The sequence below is a fragment of the Loxodonta africana genome (assembly GCF_030014295.1).
Source record: "Loxodonta africana isolate mLoxAfr1 chromosome 22 unlocalized genomic scaffold, mLoxAfr1.hap2 SUPER_22_unloc_1, whole genome shotgun sequence".
Lineage (NCBI taxonomy): Eukaryota > Metazoa > Chordata > Mammalia > Proboscidea > Elephantidae > Loxodonta > Loxodonta africana.
In genome coordinates, this window is record NW_026974836.1 from 1,354,889 (window position 1) to 1,374,270 (window position 19,382).

The window sequence follows — 19,382 nt, forward strand, 5'->3', positions numbered from 1 at the left end:
GAGTAGAGCAGCCATGCAGGCAAGATGAGGCACGAACAGAGTCCCGCTGGCAAGAGTAGCCCTGAACGGAGAACCCACAGGCAAGAATAGGCTCAAACGGAGAGTCCCGCAGGCAAGAATAGGCCCGAACAGAATCCCAGAGGCAAGAATAGAGGAGCCCCGTAGGCAAGAGTAGGCCCGACTAAAGTCCCGCTCCAGAGAATAGGCCCGAACGGAGAGTCCCGTAGGCGAAAAAGGCCTGAACAGAGAGCCCCGCAGGCAGGCATGGGCCCGAACAGAGTCCCACAGGCCAGAATAGTCCCGAACAGAGATTCCCGGAGCAAGAATAGCCCCGAACAGAATTCCGCAGGCCAGAATAGGCCAGAACGGGGATTTCCGAAAGCAACCAAAGGCCCGAACAGAGTCCCGCAGGCCAGCATACGCCTGAACGGAGATTGCCAAAGGGAAGCCTAGGCCCGAACGAAGAGTCCCGCAGGCCAGAATAGGCCCGAACGGAGATTGTCGGAGGCAAGAATAGGCCCCAATAGAGTCCCACAGGCAAAAATAGGCCCAAGTAGAGGAGCCGTGCGGGCAAGAAGAGCCCCGAACAGAGTCCCGCAGGCAAGGATACGCCCAAACGGAGAGTCCCGCAGGCAAGAATAGGCCCGAATGGAGAGACCCGCAGGCCAGCATACGCCTGAACGGAGATTCCCGTAGGCAAGCATAGGCCCAAACAGAGTCCTGCAGGCCAGAATAAGCCAGAACAGAGATTCCTGCAGGCAAGCATAGGCCCGAACAGAGTCCCGCAAGCCAGGGTACGCCCGACCGGCGATTCCCGGAGCAAGAATAGGCCCGAACAGAGTCCCGCAGGCCAGAATAGGCCTGAACGAAGAGTCCCGCAGGCCAGAGTAGGGCGGAACAGAGATTCCTGCAGGCAAGCATAGGCCCGAACAGAGTCCCGCAGGCCCGAACAGGCCAGAACGGAGATTCCCGGAGGCAAGAATAGGCAAGAATAGAGGAGGCCCGGAGGCAAGAATAGGCCCGAGTAAAGTCCCGCTCCAGAGAATAGGCCCGAACGGAGAGTCCCGCAGGCCAGAATGGCCCGAACGGAGAGTCCCGCAGGCCAACATAGGCCCGAACGGTCATTCCCGCAGGCAAGCATAGGCCCGAACAGAGTCCAGCAAGCCAGCATAGGCCCGAACGGAGATTCCCGGACCAAGAATAGACCCGAACGGTGTCCCGAAGGCAAAATGAGGCCCGAGTAGAGGAGCCGTGCAGGCAAGAAGACGCCCGAACCCTGTCCGACAAGCAAGAGTAAGCCCGAACGCAGAATCCTGCAGGCAAGATTAGGCTCGAACGGAGAGTTCCGCAGGCCAGAAACGACCGAACGGAGGGTCCCGCGGGCGAGAATAGGCCCGAAGAGATGTCCTGCAGGCGAGAATACGCCCAAACTGAGAATCCCACAGGTCAGCATAACCCTGAAAGGAGATTCCCGCAGGCAAGCATAGGCCCGAACAGAGTCCCACAAGCCAGAATAGGACCGAACGGAGTTTTCCGGGGGCAACAATAGGCCTGGACAGAGTCCCGCAGGCAAAAATAGGCCCGAGTAGAGGGGCTGTGCAGGCAAGAAGAGGCCCGAACAGAGTTCTGCAGGCAAGAATAGGCCCAAACGAAGAGCCCCGCTGGCAAGAAGAGACCCGAACAGAGTCCCGAAGGTCAGAACGGCCCGAACGGTCAGTCCCGCAGGGCAACATAGGCCCGAACGGTCATTCCCGCAGGCAAGCATAGGCCCGAACAGAGTCCAGCAGGCGAGCATAGGCCCGAACGGAGATTCCCGGACCAAGAATAGACCCGAACGGTGTCCCGAAGGCAAAATGAGGCCCGAGTAGAGGAGCCGTGCAGGCAACAAGACGCCCGAACACTGTCCGGCAAGCAAGAATAAGCCCGAACGCAGAATCCTGCAGGCAAGAACGGGCCTGAACAGAGTCCCACTGGCAAGAAGAAGCACGAATAGAAGAGGCCCCTAGGCAAGAATAGGCCCGAGTAGAGTCCTGCTCCCGCTCCCAAGATTAGGCCCGAACGGAGAGTCCCGCAGGCCAGAAAAGCCCGAACAGAGGGTCTCGAAGGCGAGAATGGGCCCGAACGAGGGTCCCGCAGACCACAATAGGGGCGAACGGAGGGTCTCGCAGGCCAGAATAGGCCCGAACAGAGTCCCGCAGGGAAGTATAGGCCCGAATAGAGTCCCGCAGGGAAGGACAGGCCTGAATAGAGGAGCCCCGCACACACTATCAGGCCTGAATAGCGGAGCCCCACACGCACGAACAGGCCCGAGTAGCAGAGCCCTGCAAGCACGAACAGACCCCAGTAGCGGAGCCCCGCATGCAAGAACAGGCCCAAGTAGTGGAGCCCCGCATGCACCAACAGGCCCGAGTAGCAGAGCCCCGCACGCACAATCAGGCCTGAGTAGCGGAGCTCCGCATGCTAGAACAGGACCGAATATCGGAGCTCCGTAAGCACAAAAGGCTGGAATGGAGCAGCCCCGCACGCAACAGGAGACCCCAAAGGAGACTCCCAGAGGCTAGATTAGGTCCGAACGGAGAGTTTTGCAGGTCAGAATTGTCCCGAACGGAGAGACCCGCAGGCAAGAATAGGCCGGAACGGAGAGTCCCGCAGGCAAGAATAGGCCCGAACGGAGAGATGCGCAGGCGAGAATAGGCCCAAAGGAAAGTCCCGGAGGCGAGAGAATATGCCCAAATTGAGAATACCGCAGGCCAGCATACGCCTGAACGGAGATTCCCGTAGGCAAGCATAGGCCCAAACAGAGTCCCGTAGGCCAGAATAGGCCCAAACGGAGAGTGCTGCAGGCCACAATAGGCCGGAACAGAGATTCCTGCAGGCAAGCATAGGCCCAAACAGAGTCCCGCAGGCCAGAATAGGCCCGAACGGAGTCCCGCAGGCCAGGGTATGCCCGAACGGAGTTTCCCAGAGCAAGAATAGGCCCGAACAGAGTCCCGCAGGCAAGAGTAGGCCCGAGTAGAGCAGCCATGCAGGCAAGATGAGGCACGAACAGAGTCCCGCTGGCAAGAGTAGCCCTGAACGGAGAACCCACAGGCAAGAATAGGCTCAAACGGAGAGTCCCGCAGGCAAGAATAGGCCCGAACAGAATCCCAGAGGCAAGAATAGAGGAGCCCCGTAGGCAAGAGTAGGCCCGACTAAAGTCCCGCTCCAGAGAATAGGCCCGAACGGAGAGTCCCGTAGGCGAAAAAGGCCTGAACAGAGAGCCCCGCAGGCAGGCATGGGCCCGAACAGAGTCCCACAGGCCAGAATAGTCCCGAACAGAGATTCCCGGAGCAAGAATAGCCCCGAACAGAATTCCGCAGGCCAGAATAGGCCAGAACGGGGATTTCCGAAAGCAACCAAAGGCCCGAACAGAGTCCCGCAGGCCAGCATACGCCTGAACGGAGATTGCCAAAGGGAAGCCTAGGCCCGAACGAAGAGTCCCGCAGGCCAGAATAGGCCCGAACGGAGATTGTCGGAGGCAAGAATAGGCCCCAATAGAGTCCCACAGGCAAAAATAGGCCCAAGTAGAGGAACCGTGCGGGCAAGAAGAGCCCCGAACAGAGTCCAGCAGGCAAGGATACGCCCAAACGGAGAGTCCCGCAGGCAAGAATAGGCCCGAATGGAGAGACCCGCAGGCCAGCATACGCCTGAACGGAGATTCCCGTAGGCAAGCATAGGCCCAAACAGAGTCCTGCAGGCCAGAATAGGCCAGAACAGAGATTCCTGCAGGCAAGCATAGGCCCGAACAGAGTCCCGCAAGCCAGGGTACGCCCGACCGGCGATTCCCGGAGCAAGAATAGGCCCGAACAGAGTCCCGCAGGCCAGAATAGGCCTGAACGGAGAGTCCCGCAGGCCAGAGTAGGGCGGAACAGAGATTCCTGCAGGCAAGCATAGGCCCGAACAGAGTCCCGCAGGCCCGAACAGGCCAGAACGGAGATTCCCGGAGGCAAGAATAGGCAAGAATAGAGGAGGCCCGGAGGCAAGAATAGGCCCGAGTAAAGTCCCGCTCCAGAGAATAGGCCCGAACGGAGAGTCCCGCAGGCCAGAATGGCCCGAACGGAGAGTCCCGCAGGCCAACACAGGCCCAAACGGTCATTCCCGCAGGCAAGCATAGGCCCGAACAGAGTCCAGCAAGCCAGCATAGGCCCGAACGGAGATTCCCGGACCAAGAATAGACCCGAACGGTGTCCCGAAGGCAAAATGAGGCCCGAGTAGAGGAGCCGTGCAGGCAACAAGACGCCCGAACCCTGTCCGACAAGCAAGAGTAAGCCCGAACGCAGAATCCTGCAGGCAAGATTAGGCTCGAACGGAGAGTCCCGCAGGCCAGAAACGACCGAACGGAGGGTCCCGCGGGCGAGAATAGGCCCGAAGAGATGTCCTGCAGGCGAGAATACGCCCAAACTGAGAATCCCACAGGTCAGCATAACCCTGAAAGGAGATTCCCGCAGGCAAGCATAGGCCCGAACAGAGTCCCACAAGCCAGAATAGGACCGAACGGAGTTTTCCGGGGGCAACAATAGGCCTGGACAGAGTCCCGCAGGCAAAAAGAGGCCCGAGTAGAGGGGCTGTGCAGGCAAGAAGAGGCCCGAACAGAGTTCTGCAGGCAAGAATAGGCCCAAACGAAGAGCCCCGCTGGCAAGAAGAGACCCGAACAGAGTCCCGACGGCCAGAAAGGCCCGAACGGAGAGTTCCCCAGGTGAGAATAGGCCCGAACGGAGAGTCCCGCAGGCCAGAATAGGCCCGAATAGAGGAGCCCTTAGGCAAAAATAGGCCGGAATAGAGACCCGCTCACAAGAATAGGCCCGAACGGAGAGTCCCGCAGGCCAGAAAAGCCCGAACAGAGGGTCTCGAAGGCGAGAATGGGCCCGAACGAGGGTCCCGCAGACCACAATAGGGGCGAACGGAGGGTCTCGCAGGCCAGAATAGGCCCGAACAGAGTCCCGCAGGGAAGTATAGGCCCGAATAGAGTCCCGCAGGGAAGGACAGGCCTGAATAGAGGAGCCCCGCACACACTATCAGGCCTGAATAGCGGAGCCCCGCACGCACGAACAGGCCCGAGTAGCAGTGCCCTGCAAGCACGAACAGACCCGAGTAGCGGAGCCCCGCATGCAAGAACAGGCCCAAGTAGTGGAGCCCCGCATGCACCAACAGGCCCGAGTAGCGGAGCCCCGCACGCACAATCAGGCCTGAGTAGCGGAGCTCCGCATGCTAGAACAGGACCGAATATCGGAGCTCCGTAAGCACAAAAGGCTGGAATGGAGCAGCCCCGCACGCAACAGGAGACCCCAAAGGAGACTCCCAGAGGCTAGATTAGGTCCGAACGGAGAGTTTTGCAGGTCAGAATTGTCCCGAACGGAGAGACCCGCAGGCAAGAATAGGCCGGAACGGAGAGTCCCGCAGGCAAGAATAGGCCCGAACGGAGAGATGCGCAGGCGAGAATAGGCCCAAAGGAAAGTCCCGGAGGCGAGAGAATATGCCCAAATTGAGAATACCGCAGGCCAGCATACGCCTGAACGGAGATTCCCGTAGGCAAGCATAGGCCCAAACAGAGTCCCGTAGGCCAGAATAGGCCCAAACGGAGAGTGCTGCAGGCCACAATAGGCCGGAACAGAGATTCCTGCAGGCAAGCATAGGCCCAAACAGAGTCCCGCAGGCCAGAATAGGCCCGAACGGAGTCCCGCAGGCCAGGGTATGCCCGAACGGAGATTCCCAGAGCAAGGATAGGCCCGAACAGAGTCCCGCAGGCAAGAGTAGGCCCGAGTAGAGCAGCCATGCAGGCAAGATGAGGCACGAACAGAGTCCCGCTGGCAAGAGTAGCCCTGAACGGAGAACCCACAGGCAAGAATAGGCTCAAACGGAGAGTCCCGCAGACAAGAATAGGCCCGAACAGAATCCCAGAGGTAAGAATAGAGGAGCCCCGTAGGCAAGAGTAGGCCCGACTAAAGTCCCGCTCCAGAGAACAGGCCCGAACGGAGAGTCCCGTAGGCGAAAAAGGCCTGAACAGAGAGCCCCGCAGGCAGGCATGGGCCCGAACAGAGTCCCACAGGCCAGAATAGTCCCGAACAGAGATTCCCGGAGCAAGAATAGCCCCGAACAGAATTCCGCAGGCCAGAATAGGCCAGAACGGGGATTTCCGAAAGCAACCAAAGGCCCGAACAGAGTCCCGCAGGCCAGCATACGCCTGAACGGAGATTGCCAAAGGGAAGCCTAGGCCCGAACGAAGAGTCCCGCAGGCCAGAATAGGCCCGAACGGAGATTGTCGGAGGCAAGAATAGGCCCCAATAGAGTCCCACAGGCAAAAATAGGCCCGAGTAGAGGAGCCGTGCGGGCAAGAAGAGGCCCGAACAGAGTCCCGCAGGCAAGGATACGCCCAAACGGAGAGTCCCGCAGGCAAGAATAGGCACGAACAGAGAGACCCGCAGGCCAGCATACGCCTGAACGGAGATTCCCGTAGGCAAGCATAGGCCCAAACACAGTCCTGCAGGCCAGAATAGGCCGGAACAGAGATTCCTGCAGGCAAGCATAGGCCCGAACAGAGTCCCGCAAGCCAGGGTACTCCCGATCGGAGATTCCCGGACTAAGAATAGGCCCGATCAGAGTCCCGCAGGCCAGAATACGCCCGAACGGAGAGTCCCGCAGGCCAGAGTAGGGCGGAACAGAGATTCCTGCAGGCAAGCATAGGCCCGAACAGAGTCCCGCAAGCCAGGGTACTCCCGATCGGAGATTCCCGGACTAAGAATAGGCCCGATCAGAGTCCCGCAGGCCAGAATACGCCCGAACGGAGAGTCCCGCAGGCCAGAGTAGGGCGGAACAGAGATTCCTGCAGGCAAGCATAGGCCCGAACAGAGTCCCGCAGGCCCGAACAGGCCAGAACGGAGATTCCCGGAGGCAAGAATAGGCAAGAATAGAGGAGGCCCGGAGGCAAGAATAGGCCCGAGTAAAGTCCCGCTCCAGAGAATAGTCCCGAACGGAGAGTCCCGCAGGCAAGAAAGGCCCGAACGGAGAGTCCCGCAGGCCAACATAGGCCCGAACGGTCATTCCCGCAGGCAAGCATAGGCCCGAACAGAGTCCAGCAGGCCAGCATAGGCCCGAACGGAGATTCCCGGACCAAGAATAGACCCGAACGGTGTCCCGAAGGCAAAATGAGGCCCGAGTAGAGGAGCCGTGCAGGCAACAAGACGCCCGAACCCTGTCCGGCAAGCAAGAGTAAGCCCGAACGCAGAATCCTGCAGGCAAGATTAGGCCCGAACGGAGAGTCCCGCAGGCCAGAAACGACCGAACGGAGGGTCCCGCGGGCGAGAATAGGCCCGAAGAGATGTCCTGCAGGCGAGAATACGCCCAAACTGAGAATCCCACAGGTCAGCATAACCCTGAAAGGAGATTCCCGCAGGCAAGCATAGGCCCGAACAGAGTCCCACAAGCCAGAATAGGACCGAACGGAGTTTTCCGGGGGCAACAATAGGCCTGGACAGAGTCCTGCAGGCAAAAATAGGCCCGAGTAGAGGGGCTGTGCAGGCAAGAAGAGGCCCGAACAGAGTCCTGCAGGCAAGAATAGGCCCAAACGAAGAGCCCCGCTGGCAAGAAGAGACCCGAACCGAGTCCCGAAGGTCAGAAAGGTCCGAACGGAGAGTTCCCCAGGTGAGAATAGGCCCGAACGGAGAGTCCCGCAGGCCAGAATAGGCCCGAATAGAGGAGCCCTTAGGCAAAAATAGGCCGGAATAGAGACCCGCTCACAAGAATAGGCCCGAACGGAGAGTCCCGCAGGCCAGAAAAGCCCGAACAGAGGGTCTCGAAGGCGAGAATGGGCCCGAACGAGGGTCCCGCAGACCACGATAGGGGCGAACGGAGGGTCTCGCAGGCCAGAATAGGCCCGAACAGAGTCCCGCAGGGAAGTATAGGCCCGAATAGAGTCCCGCAGGGAAGGACAGGCCTGAATAGAGGAGCCCAGCACACACTATCAGGCCTGAATAGCGGATCCCCGCACGCACGAACAGGCCCGAGTAGCAGAAACCTGCAAGCACGAACAGACCCGAGTAGCGGAGCCCCGCATGCAAGAACAGGCCCAAGTAGTGGAGCCCCGCATGCACCAACAGGCCCGAGTAGCGGAGCCCCGCACGCACAATCAGGCCTGAGTAGCGGAGCTCCGCATGCTAGAACAGGACCGAATATCGGAGCTCCGTAAGCACAAAAGGCTGGAATGGAGCAGCCCCGCACGCAACAGGAGACCCCAAAGGAGACTCCCAGAGGCTAGATTAGGTCCGAACGGAGAGTTTTGCAGGTCAGAATTGTCCGGAACGGAGAGACCCGCAGGCAAGAATAGGCCGGAACGGAGAGTCCCGCAGGCAAGAATAGGCCCGAGTAGAGGGGCTGTGCAGGCAAGAAGAGGCCCGAACAGAGTTCTGCAGGCAAGAATAGGCCCAAACGAAGAGCCCCGCTGGCAAGAAGAGACCCGAACAGAGTCCCGAAGGTCAGAACGGCCCGAACGGTCAGTCCCGCAGGGCAACATAGGCCCGAACGGTCATTCCCGCAGGCAAGCATAGGCCCGAACAGAGTCCAGCAGGCGAGCATAGGCCCGAACGGAGATTCCCGGACCAAGAATAGACCCGAACGGTGTCCCGAAGGCAAAATGAGGCCCGAGTAGAGGAGCCGTGCAGGCAACAAGACGCCCGAACACTGTCCGGCAAGCAAGAATAAGCCCGAACGCAGAATCCTGCAGGCAAGAACGGGCCTGAACAGAGTCCCACTGGCAAGAAGAAGCACGAATAGAAGAGGCCCCTAGGCAAGAATAGGCCCGAGTAGAGTCCTGCTCCCGCTCCCAAGATTAGGCCCGAACGGAGAGTCCCGCAGGCCAGAAAAGCCCGAACAGAGGGTCTCGAAGGCGAGAATGGGCCCGAACGAGGGTCCCGCAGACCACAATAGGGGCGAACGGAGGGTCTCGCAGGCCAGAATAGGCCCGAACAGAGTCCCGCAGGGAAGTATAGGCCCGAATAGAGTCCCGCAGGGAAGGACAGGCCTGAATAGAGGAGCCCCGCACACACTATCAGGCCTGAATAGCGGAGCCCCACACGCACGAACAGGCCCGAGTAGCAGAGCCCTGCAAGCACGAACAGACCCCAGTAGCGGAGCCCCGCATGCAAGAACAGGCCCAAGTAGTGGAGCCCCGCATGCACCAACAGGCCCGAGTAGCAGAGCCCCGCACGCACAATCAGGCCTGAGTAGCGGAGCTCCGCATGCTAGAACAGGACCGAATATCGGAGCTCCGTAAGCACAAAAGGCTGGAATGGAGCAGCCCCGCACGCAACAGGAGACCCCAAAGGAGACTCCCAGAGGCTAGATTAGGTCCGAACGGAGAGTTTTGCAGGTCAGAATTGTCCCGAACGGAGAGACCCGCAGGCAAGAATAGGCCGGAACGGAGAGTCCCGCAGGCAAGAATAGGCCCGAACGGAGAGATGCGCAGGCGAGAATAGGCCCAAAGGAAAGTCCCGGAGGCGAGAGAATATGCCCAAATTGAGAATACCGCAGGCCAGCATACGCCTGAACGGAGATTCCCGTAGGCAAGCATAGGCCCAAACAGAGTCCCGTAGGCCAGAATAGGCCCAAACGGAGAGTGCTGCAGGCCACAATAGGCCGGAACAGAGATTCCTGCAGGCAAGCATAGGCCCAAACAGAGTCCCGCAGGCCAGAATAGGCCCGAACGGAGTCCCGCAGGCCAGGGTATGCCCGAACGGAGTTTCCCAGAGCAAGAATAGGCCCGAACAGAGTCCCGCAGGCAAGAGTAGGCCCGAGTAGAGCAGCCATGCAGGCAAGATGAGGCACGAACAGAGTCCCGCTGGCAAGAGTAGCCCTGAACGGAGAACCCACAGGCAAGAATAGGCTCAAACGGAGAGTCCCGCAGGCAAGAATAGGCCCGAACAGAATCCCAGAGGCAAGAATAGAGGAGCCCCGTAGGCAAGAGTAGGCCCGACTAAAGTCCCGCTCCAGAGAATAGGCCCGAACGGAGAGTCCCGTAGGCGAAAAAGGCCTGAACAGAGAGCCCCGCAGGCAGGCATGGGCCCGAACAGAGTCCCACAGGCCAGAATAGTCCCGAACAGAGATTCCCGGAGCAAGAATAGCCCCGAACAGAATTCCGCAGGCCAGAATAGGCCAGAACGGGGATTTCCGAAAGCAACCAAAGGCCCGAACAGAGTCCCGCAGGCCAGCATACGCCTGAACGGAGATTGCCAAAGGGAAGCCTAGGCCCGAACGAAGAGTCCCGCAGGCCAGAATAGGCCCGAACGGAGATTGTCGGAGGCAAGAATAGGCCCCAATAGAGTCCCACAGGCAAAAATAGGCCCAAGTAGAGGAACCGTGCGGGCAAGAAGAGCCCCGAACAGAGTCCAGCAGGCAAGGATACGCCCAAACGGAGAGTCCCGCAGGCAAGAATAGGCCCGAATGGAGAGACCCGCAGGCCAGCATACGCCTGAACGGAGATTCCCGTAGGCAAGCATAGGCCCAAACAGAGTCCTGCAGGCCAGAATAGGCCAGAACAGAGATTCCTGCAGGCAAGCATAGGCCCGAACAGAGTCCCGCAAGCCAGGGTACGCCCGACCGGCGATTCCCGGAGCAAGAATAGGCCCGAACAGAGTCCCGCAGGCCAGAATAGGCCTGAACGGAGAGTCCCGCAGGCCAGAGTAGGGCGGAACAGAGATTCCTGCAGGCAAGCATAGGCCCGAACAGAGTCCCGCAGGCCCGAACAGGCCAGAACGGAGATTCCCGGAGGCAAGAATAGGCAAGAATAGAGGAGGCCCGGAGGCAAGAATAGGCCCGAGTAAAGTCCCGCTCCAGAGAATAGGCCCGAACGGAGAGTCCCGCAGGCCAGAATGGCCCGAACGGAGAGTCCCGCAGGCCAACACAGGCCCAAACGGTCATTCCCGCAGGCAAGCATAGGCCCGAACAGAGTCCAGCAAGCCAGCATAGGCCCGAACGGAGATTCCCGGACCAAGAATAGACCCGAACGGTGTCCCGAAGGCAAAATGAGGCCCGAGTAGAGGAGCCGTGCAGGCAACAAGACGCCCGAACCCTGTCCGACAAGCAAGAGTAAGCCCGAACGCAGAATCCTGCAGGCAAGATTAGGCTCGAACGGAGAGTCCCGCAGGCCAGAAACGACCGAACGGAGGGTCCCGCGGGCGAGAATAGGCCCGAAGAGATGTCCTGCAGGCGAGAATACGCCCAAACTGAGAATCCCACAGGTCAGCATAACCCTGAAAGGAGATTCCCGCAGGCAAGCATAGGCCCGAACAGAGTCCCACAAGCCAGAATAGGACCGAACGGAGTTTTCCGGGGGCAACAATAGGCCTGGACAGAGTCCCGCAGGCAAAAAGAGGCCCGAGTAGAGGGGCTGTGCAGGCAAGAAGAGGCCCGAACAGAGTTCTGCAGGCAAGAATAGGCCCAAACGAAGAGCCCCGCTGGCAAGAAGAGACCCGAACAGAGTCCCGAAGGCCAGAAAGGCCCGAACGGAGAGTTCCCCAGGTGAGAATAGGCCCGAACGGAGAGTCCCGCAGGCCAGAATAGGCCCGAATAGAGGAGCCCTTAGGCAAAAATAGGCCGGAATAGAGACCCGCTCCCAAGAATAGGCCCGAACGGAGAGTCCCGCAGGCCAGAAAAGCCCGAACAGAGGGTCTCGAAGGCGAGAATGGGCCCGAACGAGGGTCCCGCAGACCACAATAGGGGCGAACGGAGGGTCTCGCAGGCCAGAATAGGCCCGAACAGAGTCCCGCAGGGAAGTATAGGCCCGAATAGAGTCCCGCAGGGAAGGACAGGCCTGAATAGAGGAGCCCCGCACACACTATCAGGCCTGAATAGCGGAGCCCCGCACGCACGAACAGGCCCGAGTAGCAGTGCCCTGCAAGCACGAACAGACCCGAGTAGCGGAGCCCCGCATGCAAGAACAGGCCCAAGTAGTGGAGCCCCGCATGCACCAACAGGCCCGAGTAGCGGAGCCCCGCACGCACAATCAGGCCTGAGTAGCGGAGCTCCGCATGCTAGAACAGGACCGAATATCGGAGCTCCGTAAGCACAAAAGGCTGGAATGGAGCAGCCCCGCACGCAACAGGAGACCCCAAAGGAGACTCCCAGAGGCTAGATTAGGTCCGAACGGAGAGTTTTGCAGGTCAGAATTGTCCCGAACGGAGAGACCCGCAGGCAAGAATAGGCCGGAACGGAGAGTCCCGCAGGCAAGAATAGGCCCGAACGGAGAGATGCGCAGGCGAGAATAGGCCCAAAGGAAAGTCCCGGAGGCGAGAGAATATGCCCAAATTGAGAATACCGCAGGCCAGCATACGCCTGAACGGAGATTCCCGTAGGCAAGCATAGGCCCAAACAGAGTCCCGTAGGCCAGAATAGGCCCAAACGGAGAGTGCTGCAGGCCACAATAGGCCGGAACAGAGATTCCTGCAGGCAAGCATAGGCCCAAACAGAGTCCCGCAGGCCAGAATAGGCCCGAACGGAGTCCCGCAGGCCAGGGTATGCCCGAACGGAGATTCCCAGAGCAAGGATAGGCCCGAACAGAGTCCCGCAGGCAAGAGTAGGCCCGAGTAGAGCAGCCATGCAGGCAAGATGAGGCACGAACAGAGTCCCGCTGGCAAGAGTAGCCCTGAACGGAGAACCCACAGGCAAGAATAGGCTCAAACGGAGAGTCCCGCAGACAAGAATAGGCCCGAACAGAATCCCAGAGGTAAGAATAGAGGAGCCCCGTAGGCAAGAGTAGGCCCGACTAAAGTCCCGCTCCAGAGAACAGGCCCGAACGGAGAGTCCCGTAGGCGAAAAAGGCCTGAACAGAGAGCCCCGCAGGCAGGCATGGGCCCGAACAGAGTCCCACAGGCCAGAATAGTCCCGAACAGAGATTCCCGGAGCAAGAATAGCCCCGAACAGAATTCCGCAGGCCAGAATAGGCCAGAACGGGGATTTCCGAAAGCAACCAAAGGCCCGAACAGAGTCCCGCAGGCCAGCATACGCCTGAACGGAGATTGCCAAAGGGAAGCCTAGGCCCGAACGAAGAGTCCCGCAGGCCAGAATAGGCCCGAACGGAGATTGTCGGAGGCAAGAATAGGCCCCAATAGAGTCCCACAGGCAAAAATAGGCCCGAGTAGAGGAGCCGTGCGGGCAAGAAGAGGCCCGAACAGAGTCCCGCAGGCAAGGATACGCCCAAACGGAGAGTCCCGCAGGCAAGAATAGGCACGAACAGAGAGACCCGCAGGCCAGCATACGCCTGAACGGAGATTCCCGTAGGCAAGCATAGGCCCAAACACAGTCCTGCAGGCCAGAATAGGCCGGAACAGAGATTCCTGCAGGCAAGCATAGGCCCGAACAGAGTCCCGCAAGCCAGGGTACTCCCGATCGGAGATTCCCGGACTAAGAATAGGCCCGATCAGAGTCCCGCAGGCCAGAATACGCCCGAACGGAGAGTCCCGCAGGCCAGAGTAGGGCGGAACAGAGATTCCTGCAGGCAAGCATAGGCCCGAACAGAGTCCCGCAAGCCAGGGTACTCCCGATCGGAGATTCCCGGACTAAGAATAGGCCCGATCAGAGTCCCGCAGGCCAGAATACGCCCGAACGGAGAGTCCCGCAGGCCAGAGTAGGGCGGAACAGAGATTCCTGCAGGCAAGCATAGGCCCGAACAGAGTCCCGCAGGCCCGAACAGGCCAGAACGGAGATTCCCGGAGGCAAGAATAGGCAAGAATAGAGGAGGCCCGGAGGCAAGAATAGGCCCGAGTAAAGTCCCGCTCCAGAGAATAGTCCCGAACGGAGAGTCCCGCAGGCAAGAAAGGCCCGAACGGAGAGTCCCGCAGGCCAACATAGGCCCGAACGGTCATTCCCGCAGGCAAGCATAGGCCCGAACAGAGTCCAGCAGGCCAGCATAGGCCCGAACGGAGATTCCCGGACCAAGAATAGACCCGAACGGTGTCCCGAAGGCAAAATGAGGCCCGAGTAGAGGAGCCGTGCAGGCAACAAGACGCCCGAACCCTGTCCGGCAAGCAAGAGTAAGCCCGAACGCAGAATCCTGCAGGCAAGATTAGGCCCGAACGGAGAGTCCCGCAGGCCAGAAACGACCGAACGGAGGGTCCCGCGGGCGAGAATAGGCCCGAAGAGATGTCCTGCAGGCGAGAATACGCCCAAACTGAGAATCCCACAGGTCAGCATAACCCTGAAAGGAGATTCCCGCAGGCAAGCATAGGCCCGAACAGAGTCCCACAAGCCAGAATAGGACCGAACGGAGTTTTCCGGGGGCAACAATAGGCCTGGACAGAGTCCTGCAGGCAAAAATAGGCCCGAGTAGAGGGGCTGTGCAGGCAAGAAGAGGCCCGAACAGAGTCCTGCAGGCAAGAATAGGCCCAAACGAAGAGCCCCGCTGGCAAGAAGAGACCCGAACCGAGTCCCGAAGGTCAGAAAGGTCCGAACGGAGAGTTCCCCAGGTGAGAATAGGCCCGAACGGAGAGTCCCGCAGGCCAGAATAGGCCCGAATAGAGGAGCCCTTAGGCAAAAATAGGCCGGAATAGAGACCCGCTCACAAGAATAGGCCCGAACGGAGAGTCCCGCAGGCCAGAAAAGCCCGAACAGAGGGTCTCGAAGGCGAGAATGGGCCCGAACGAGGGTCCCGCAGACCACGATAGGGGCGAACGGAGGGTCTCGCAGGCCAGAATAGGCCCGAACAGAGTCCCGCAGGGAAGTATAGGCCCGAATAGAGTCCCGCAGGGAAGGACAGGCCTGAATAGAGGAGCCCAGCACACACTATCAGGCCTGAATAGCGGATCCCCGCACGCACGAACAGGCCCGAGTAGCAGAAACCTGCAAGCACGAACAGACCCGAGTAGCGGAGCCCCGCATGCAAGAACAGGCCCAAGTAGTGGAGCCCCGCATGCACCAACAGGCCCGAGTAGCGGAGCCCCGCACGCACAATCAGGCCTGAGTAGCGGAGCTCCGCATGCTAGAACAGGACCGAATATCGGAGCTCCGTAAGCACAAAAGGCTGGAATGGAGCAGCCCCGCACGCAACAGGAGACCCCAAAGGAGACTCCCAGAGGCTAGATTAGGTCCGAACGGAGAGTTTTGCAGGTCAGAATTGTCCGGAACGGAGAGACCCGCAGGCAAGAATAGGCCGGAACGGAGAGTCCCGCAGGCAAGAATAGGCCCGAGTAGAGGGGCTGTGCAGGCAAGAAGAGGCCCGAACAGAGTTCTGCAGGCAAGAATAGGCCCAAACGAAGAGCCCCGCTGGCAAGAAGAGACCCGAACAGAGTCCCGAAGGTCAGAACGGCCCGAACGGTCAGTCCCGCAGGGCAACATAGGCCCGAACGGTCATTCCCGCAGGCAAGCATAGGCCCGAACAGAGTCCAGCAGGCGAGCATAGGCCCGAACGGAGATTCCCGGACCAAGAATAGACCCGAACGGTGTCCCGAAGGCAAAATGAGGCCCGAGTAGAGGAGCCGTGCAGGCAACAAGACGCCCGAACACTGTCCGGCAAGCAAGAATAAGCCCGAACGCAGAATCCTGCAGGCAAGAACGGGCCTGAACAGAGTCCCACTGGCAAGAAGAAGCACGAATAGAAGAGGCCCCTAGGCAAGAATAGGCCCGAGTAGAGTCCTGCTCCCGCTCCCAAGATTAGGCCCGAACGGAGAGTCCCGCAGGCCAGAAAAGCCCGAACAGAGGGTCTCGAAGGCGAGAATGGGCCCGAACGAGGGTCCCGCAGACCACAATAGGGGCGAACGGAGGGTCTCGCAGGCCAGAATAGGCCCGAACAGAGTCCCGCAGGGAAGTATAGGCCCGAATAGAGTCCCGCAGGGAAGGACAGGCCTGAATAGAGGAGCCCCGCACACACTATCAGGCCTGAATAGCGGAGCCCCACACGCACGAACAGGCCCGAGTAGCAGAGCCCTGCAAGCACGAACAGACCCCAGTAGCGGAGCCCCGCATGCAAGAACAGGCCCAAGTAGTGGAGCCCCGCATGCACCAACAGGCCCGAGTAGCAGAGCCCCGCACGCACAATCAGGCCTGAGTAGCGGAGCTCCGCATGCTAGAACAGGACCGAATATCGGAGCTCCGTAAGCACAAAAGGCTGGAATGGAGCAGCCCCGCACGCAACAGGAGACCCCAAAGGAGACTCCCAGAGGCTAGATTAGGTCCGAACGGAGAGTTTTGCAGGTCAGAATTGTCCCGAACGGAGAGACCCGCAGGCAAGAATAGGCCGGAACGGAGAGTCCCGCAGGCAAGAATAGGCCCGAACGGAGAGATGCGCAGGCGAGAATAGGCCCAAAGGAAAGTCCCGGAGGCGAGAGAATATGCCCAAATTGAGAATACCGCAGGCCAGCATACGCCTGAACGGAGATTCCCGTAGGCAAGCATAGGCCCAAACAGAGTCCCGTAGGCCAGAATAGGCCCAAACGGAGAGTGCTGCAGGCCACAATAGGCCGGAACAGAGATTCCTGCAGGCAAGCATAGGCCCAAACAGAGTCCCGCAGGCCAGAATAGGCCCGAACGGAGTCCCGCAGGCCAGGGTATGCCCGAACGGAGTTTCCCAGAGCAAGAATAGGCCCGAACAGAGTCCCGCAGGCAAGAGTAGGCCCGAGTAGAGCAGCCATGCAGGCAAGATGAGGCACGAACAGAGTCCCGCTGGCAAGAGTAGCCCTGAACGGAGAACCCACAGGCAAGAATAGGCTCAAACGGAGAGTCCCGCAGACAAGAATAGGCCCGAACAGAATCCCAGAGGCAAGAATAGAGGAGCACCGTAGGCAAGAGTAGGCCCGACTAAAGTCCCACTCCAGAGAATAGGCCCGAACGGAGAGTCCTGTAGGCGAAAAAGACTTGAACAGAGAGCCCCGCAGGCAGGCATGGGCCCGAACAGAGTCCCACAGGCCAGAATAGTCCCGAACAGAGATTCCCGGAGCAAGAATAGCCCCCAACAGAATTCCGCAGGCCAGAATAGGCCAGTACGGGGATTTCCGAAAGCAACCAAAGGCCCGAACAGAGTCCTACAGGCCAGCATACGCCTGAACGGAGATTGCCAAAGGGAAGCCTAGGCCCGAACGAAGAGTCCCGCAGGCCAGAATAGGCCCGAACGGAGATTGTCGGAGGCAAGAATAGGCCCCAATAGAGTCCCACAGGCAAAAATAGGCCCGAGTAGAGGAGCCGTGCGGGCAAGAAGAGGCCCGAACAGAGTCCCGCAGGCAAGGATACGCCCAAACGGAGAGTCCCGCAGGCAAGAATAGGCCCGAACGGAGAGACCCGCAGGCCAGCATACGCCTGAACGGAGATTCCCGTAGGCAAGCATAGGCCCAAACAGAGTCCTGCAGGCCAGAATAGGCCCGAACGGAGAGTCCTGCAGGCCAGAATACGTCAGAACACAGATTCCTGCAGGCAAGCATAGGCCCTAACAGAGTCCCGCAAGCCAGGGTACGCCCGACCGGCGATTCCCGGAGCAAGAATAGGCCCGAACAGAGTCCCGCAGGCCAGAATAGGCCTGAACGGAGAGTCCCGCAGGCCAGAGTAGGGCGGAACAGAGATTCCTGCAGGCAAGCATAGGCCCGAACAGAGTCCTGCAGGCCCGAACAGGCCAGAACGGAGATTCCCGGAGGCAAGAATAGGCAAGAATAGAGGAGGCCCGGAGGCAAGAATAGGCCCGAGTAAAGTCCCGCTCCAGAGAATAGGCCCGAACGGAGAGTCCCGCAGGCCAGAATGGCCCGAACGGAGAGTCCCGCAGGCCAACATAGGCCTGAACGGTCATTCCCGCAGGCAAGCATAGGCCCGAACAGAGTCCAGCAGGCGAGCATAGGCCCCAACGGAGATTCCCGGACCAAGAATAGACCCGAACGGTGTCCCGAAGGCAAAATGAGGCCCGAGTAGAGGAGCCGTGCAGGCAACAAGACGCCCGAACCCTCTCCGGCAAGCAAGAGTAAGCCCGAACGCAGAATCCTGCAGGCAAGATTAGGCCCGAACGGAGAGTCCCGCAGGCCAGAAACGACCGAACGGAGGGTCCCGCGGGCGAGAATAGGCCCGAAGAGATGTCCTGCAGGCGAGAATACGCCCAAACTGAGAATCCCACAGGTCAGCATAACCCTGAAAGGAGATTCCCGCAGGCAAGCATAGGCCCGAACAGAGTCCCACAAGCCAGAATAGGACCGAACGGAGTTTTCCGGGGGCAACAATAGGCCTGGACAGAGACCCGCAGGCAAAAATAGGCCCGAGTAGAGGGGCTGTGCAGGCAAGAAGAGGCCCGAACAGAGTTCTGCAGGCAAGAATAGGCCCAAACGAAGAGCCCCGCTGGCAAGAAGAGACACGAACAGAGTCCCGAAGGTCAGAAAGGCCCGAACGGTCAGTCCCGCAGGGAAACATAGGCCCGAACGGTCATTCCCGCAGGCAAGCATAGGCCCGAACAGAGTCCAGCAGGCGAGCATAGGCCCGGACGGAGATTCCCGGACCAAGAATAGACCCGAACGGTGTCCCGAAGGCAAAATGAGGCCCGAGTAGAGGAGCCGTGCAGGCAACAAGACGCCCGAACACTGTCCGGCAAGCAAGAATAAGCCCGAACGCAGAATCCTGCAGGCAAGAACGGGCCTGAACAGAGTCCCACTGGCAAGAAGAAGCACGAATAGAAGAGGCCCCTAGGCAAGAATAGGCCCGAGTAGAGTCCCGCTCCCGCTCCCAAGATTAGGCCCGAATGGAGAGTCCCGCAGGCCAGAAACGACCGAACGGAGGGTCCCGCGGGCGAGAATAGGCCCGAAGAGATGTCCTGCAGGCGAGAATACGCCCAAACTGAGAATCCCACAGGTCAGCATAACCCTGAAAGGAGATTCCCGCAGGCAAGCATAGGCCCGAACAGAGTCCCACAAGCCAGAATAGGACCGAACGGAGTTTTCCGGGGGCAACAATAGGCCTGGACAGAGTCCCGCAGGCAAAAAGAGGCCCGAGTAGAGGGGCTGTGCAGGCAAGAAGAGGCCCGAACAGAGTTCTGCAGGCAAGAATAGGCCCAAACGAAGAGCCCCGCTGGCAAGAAGAGACCCGAACAGAGTCCCGAAGGCCAGAAAGGCCTGAACGGAGAGTTCCCCAGGTGAGAATAGGCCCGAACGGAGAGTCCCTCAGGCCAGAATAGGCCCGAATAGAGGAGCCCTTAGGCAAAAATAGGCCCGAATAGAGACCCGCTCACAAGAATAGGCCCGAACGGAGAGTCCCGCAGGCCAGAAAAGCCTGAACAGAGGGTCTCGAAGGTGAGAATGGGCCCGAACGAGGGTCCCGCAGACCACAATGGGGGCGAACGGAGGGTCTCGCAGGCCAGAATAGGCCCGAACAGAGTCCCGCAGGGAAGTATAGGCCCGAAT